The sequence below is a fragment of the Hemibagrus wyckioides genome, linkage group LG09, assembly GCF_019097595.1.
Source record: "Hemibagrus wyckioides isolate EC202008001 linkage group LG09, SWU_Hwy_1.0, whole genome shotgun sequence".
In the NCBI taxonomy this organism is placed as follows: domain Eukaryota; kingdom Metazoa; phylum Chordata; class Actinopteri; order Siluriformes; family Bagridae; genus Hemibagrus; species Hemibagrus wyckioides.
In genome coordinates, this window is record NC_080718.1 from 30866508 (window position 1) to 30871507 (window position 5000).

The following is a 5000-nucleotide window of genomic DNA, read 5'->3' on the forward strand; positions in this document are numbered from 1 at the left end:
CTATAGTTATATTTATGTTTATTCTATTTGCACTACCTCAACCGCTGCTGTGTATTTTTGCACAATACTTTTTTTTTTTTTTTTACTTTTACATCATCTCACTTTATCTATCTTATTTCACTTACATTCCAGTACACATGTTCTTTTCTTTCTTTTCAGTGCTAAGTGTCCTGTGTTCTTTTGTGTTGTCTTTCTTGTATTTATTGTCTTTTGCACTGTCTTGTCTATGCTCTGTCTGCACCTAGCTGCACACTGTGCACTTTACGTGGCTAAGACAATCTTCTGTCCTAGCTCTGTGGTGTTTGTTGTTTTGTGCTGAACTTGTTGTTGTATGTTTCTGTAGCACCAGGTCCTGGAGAAACGTTGTTTCATTTCACTCTGTACTGCGTGAGATATATGTGGTTGAAATGACAATAAAGCTTCTTGAATCTTGAAACCTTATTTATATCTGCATTCTCATGTCTGTCTTTGTCAAGTCATTGTTTGTTGTGTTTGTATCACGTTTTTCTAGGTTGAGTCTTTGTTTTTTAGTGCTGTCTTCAGGTATTTGAGTTTTGTTTGTTTAGTTGTGTGGTTTGCGTTTCTTTTTAATTAATAAGACACAAGGACAGTTTTTCAGACCCATGCCCTTGGGTCTGACTGGCTGCATTCCTCCAAATCGTGACAAGTAGTAATATATTTCGCATCAAAGGTACAGTGAGTCATGTAAATGATGTGAATTGGCACTATTAAAAACACTCAGGTTGTCAGGTTTTGACATTACAGTTCAAAGACACTTCTTAAGGTTTCACTTCATAACTCTTGTAGATTTTAAAAAACATGTGTCTATATGATATATAAAGTTCCTGATATTTCACATGCTCATTGAAAAACTACTGAATCTAGCCATGGGGTCACAGTCCAATGACTTCTATGCCGGTCCCAAGCCCGGATAAATAGAGAGGGTTGTGTCAGGAAGGGCATCAGGAGTAAAACATTGCCAAACTTAACCATGCGAATTGTCAGTACTCTAAATTTCATACCGGATCGGTCGAGGCCCGGGTTAACAACGAACCGCCATCGGTGCCATTGACCTACAGGGCACTGGTGGAAATTGGGCTACTGTTGGTCGAAGAAGTAGAGGAGGGAAGAGAGTGTGCAGACTGAGAGAGAAGAGGAAAGGTAAGAGTGTTGTACTGAGAATAGGAACTCTGAATGTTGGTACAATGACAGGGAAAGGTAGAGAGCTGGCTGATATGATGGAGAGAAGGAAGGTGGATATACTGTGTGTACAGGAGACCAGGGGGAAGGGGAGCAAGGCTCGTAGTATAGGAGCAGGATTCAAGCTGTTTTATTATGGTGTGGATAGTAAGAGAAATGGGGTAGGTGTGGTCCTGAAGGAGGAGTTTGTGAGGAATGTTCTGGAGGTGATGAGTGTGTCAGACAGGGTGATGAGTCTGAAGTTAGAGGATGAAGGGGTGATGTTGAATGTTGTTAGTGGTTATGCCCCACAGGTAGGTTGTGAGTTAGAGGAGAAAGAGAGATTCTGGAGTGAATTAGATGAGGTGATAGAGAGTATTCCCACGGGGGAGAGAGTGGTGATAGGAGCAGATTTTAATGGACATGTTGGTGAGGGGAACACAGGTGATGAGGAGGTGATGGGCAGGTTTGGCGTTAAGGAAAAGAACCTTGAAGGACAGTGGACTTTGCTAAGAGGATGGACATGGCTGTGGTTAACACTTATTTTCAGAAGAGGGAGGAGCATAGAGTGACTTACAAGAGTGGAGGTAGGAGCACACAGGTAGACTACATCCTATGTAGAAGAGGCAATCTGAAAGAGATTAGTGACTGTAAAGTGGTAGTGGGAGAGAGTGTAGCCAGACAACATAGGATGGTGGTGTGTAGGATGAATCTGATGGTCTGTAAGCAGAGGATAAGCAAAGATAAAGATGGAGAAGAAAACCAAGTGGTAGACAGAAGTTAGACAGAAGTTGAGGCAGGCTCTGGGTGGTCAGGTAGTGCTGCCAGATGACTGGGAAACTACAGCAGAAGTGACCAGGGAGACAGGAAGGAAGGTGCTGGGTGTGTCATCTGGAAGGAGGAAAGAAGATAAGGAGACTTGGTGGTGGAATGAGGAAGTTCAGGATAGTATTCAGAGGAAGAGGTTAGCCAAGAAGAAGTGGGACATGGACAGGACTGAAGAGAATAGACAGGAATACAAGGAGTTACAGCACAGAGTGAAGAGGGAGGGGTCTAAGGCCAAGTAGAAGGTGGAGGATGAGTTGTACACTAGATTAGACACTAGAAATGGAGAGAAGGACTTGTACAGGTTAGCTAGGCAGAGGGATCGAGATGGGAAGGATGTGCAGCAAGTTAGAGTTATTAAGGATAGAGATGGAAAGGTGCTCACAAGTGAGGAGAGTGTACAGAGGAGATGGAAGGAGTACTTTGAAGAGCTGATGAATGAGGAAAATGAGAGGGAAAAAAGAGTAGAAGGGGTGAACTCTGTGGAACAGGAAGTAGATAAGATTAGAAAGGATGAAGTCAGGAAGGCTTTGAAGAGGATGAAAAGTGGAAAGGCAGTTGGTCCTGATGACATCCCGGTGGAGGTCTGGAAGTGTCTAGGAGAGGCGGCAGTGGAATTTTTAACTAGTCTGTTTAACAGGGTTTTAGAGAGTGAGAGTATGCCTGAGGAATGGAGAAGAAGTGTATTAGTGCCGATCTTTAAGAATAAGGGTGATGTGCAGAGTTGCAGCAACTATAGGGGGATAAAGTTGATGAGCCATACAATGAAGCTCTGGGAAAGAGTAGTGAAAGCTAGGTTAAGGAAGGTAGTGGAAATTTGTGAGCAGCAGTATGGCTTCATGCCCAGAAAGAGCACAACAGATGCAATTTTTGCTGTGAGAATGTTGATGGAGAAGTATAGGGATGGTCAGAGAGAGCTGCACTGTGTGTTTGTAGACTTGGAGAAAGCGTATGACAGGGTGCCCAGAGAAGAGCTGTGGTACTGTATGAGGAAGTCAGGAGTAGCAGAGAAGTATGTCAGAGTGGTGCAGGACATGTATGAGAGGAGAAGGACAGTGGTGAGGTGTGCTGTAGGTCAGACAGAGGAGTTCAGAGTGGAGGTGGGACTGCATCAGGGATCGGCTCTGAGCCCCTTCCTGTTTGCTATGGTGATGGACCAGTTGTCAGAGGAGGTCAGACAGGAGTCTCCTTGGACAATGATGTTTGCAGATGACATTGTGATCTGTAGTGAGAGCAGGGAGCAGGTGGAGGAAAACCTGGAGAGGTGGAGGTTTGTGCTGGAGAGAAGAGGAATGAAAGTCAGTGGTAGTAAGACTGAGTACATGTGTGTGAATGACAGGAAGGGAAGTGGAACAGTAAGATTACAGGGTGAAGAGGTGAAGAAGGTACAGGAGTTTAAGTGCTTGGGGTCAACAGTCCAGAGTAATGGAGAGTGTGGGAAAGAGGTAAAGAAGCGAGTGCAGGCAGGTTGGAATGGGTGGAGAAAGGTGTCGGGAGTTCTGTGTGATAGAAAAATTTCAGCGAGAATCAAAGGGAAGGTGTACTGTATGGTTTAGAGACACTGTCACTGAGGAAGAGACAGGAGTCAGAGCTGGAGGTAGCAGAGCTGAAGATGTTGAGGTTCTCTTTGGGAGTGACACGGTTGGACAGGATTAGGAACGAGTACATCAGAGGGACAGCTCATGTTGGACGTTTGTGGGACAAAGTTAGGGAGGACAGATTAAGATGGTTTGGACATGTCCAGAGGAGGGACAGTGAGTATATTGGTAGGAGAATGTTGGACATGGAGCTGCCAGGCAGGAGGAAAAGAGGAAGGCCAAAGAGGAGGAATATGGGTGTAATAAAGGAGGATATGAAGCTCGTGGGTGTAAGTGTTGAGGATGCAGAAGATAGGGATAGGTGGAGAGAGATGATTCACTGTGGAGACCCCTGAAGGGAAAAGCCGAAGGAAGAAGAAGATTGAAAACCCACTGCCCTCCAGAATTCATACATTCTGTGATCAAGCAAGAGGCAAGAATAAATTCTGGCTTTAGTTTTTTCACTGTAGTGGAAAGTTTTGTCTTTAATTTGCTATAAAAAACAATCTGGATAATATTGAACAGAAGTTGTCCAGAAACAACATCCACCTTCTACAAACATGACCTATGATTTTCATTTCATTAAAAAAAGTACCATCTAATAGTGCTAAATTATTACATATATATCAAAATATTTTCTTACTGAATAATTTGGTGCAGGATATTCACTCATTAAATACTTGAAAAATATCACAGATTCAACAAATGGATTTATCGCACATGTTGGCAAAGTAGCTACACAAAATGGGGTCTTGACTCTCTTGCTGATGGAGGACACCATGCAGGTTATCAGGAAGCGTGGATTTAGATGTAAATGCGAGTTGCAAAGCATTTGTTTCTAAAAATAATTTTTACATCAAAAGAAAGGTCGTAATCTCTACTTTCAGAACATAACATAACCGTTTTGGCTGGAACTGATCGGGACTTTGGGAAGTAGGATAGTCATTTGTAAATAAAGTTTGCACCTAAAGAAACTATTTATTCATGCATTTCATAAATGTCACCACATTAATACTCATAAACCTAGACTAACTGAGTGTGTTAAAGATATTAGAGATTGGATGACCGATAATTTTCTATTACTAAATCCTGATAAGACAGAGATATTACTTATTGGCCCAAAAACCAGCACACAGAAGCTCTCGCAATTCAGCTTGCATCTAGAAGGATGCACTGTTACTACTAGCTGGACAGTGAAAGACCTGGGTGTAATATTAGACAGCAACGTATCCTTTAAAAATCATATTTCCAATATCACAAAAACAGCCTTCTTCCATCTTAGAAATATTTCCAAGCTTAGGAACATTTTATCTGTATCTGATGCAGAAAAGCTAGTTCATGCATTCCTGACCTCCAGACTGGACTATTGTAATGCATTACTAGGTGTTTGTCCTACATCTTCAATAAACAAGCTACAGT

At 42.5% G+C, this 5000-nt stretch overlaps 1 protein-coding gene across 2 annotated transcripts in view; it reads right to left on the reverse strand.

Moving 5' to 3' along the window:
* Positions 1 to 4032: 4032 nt before the first annotated feature.
* crip3 (cysteine-rich protein 3) overlaps positions 4033 to 5000 on the reverse strand; it is a 15764-nt gene continuing 14796 nt past the window's right edge. For both annotated transcript variants that reach the window (XM_058399663.1, XM_058399662.1), the window contains exon 7: positions 4033 to 5000. This exon is cut by the window's right edge and continues 969 nt beyond it. The gene's annotated coding sequence lies outside the window, so the exon portion shown is untranslated.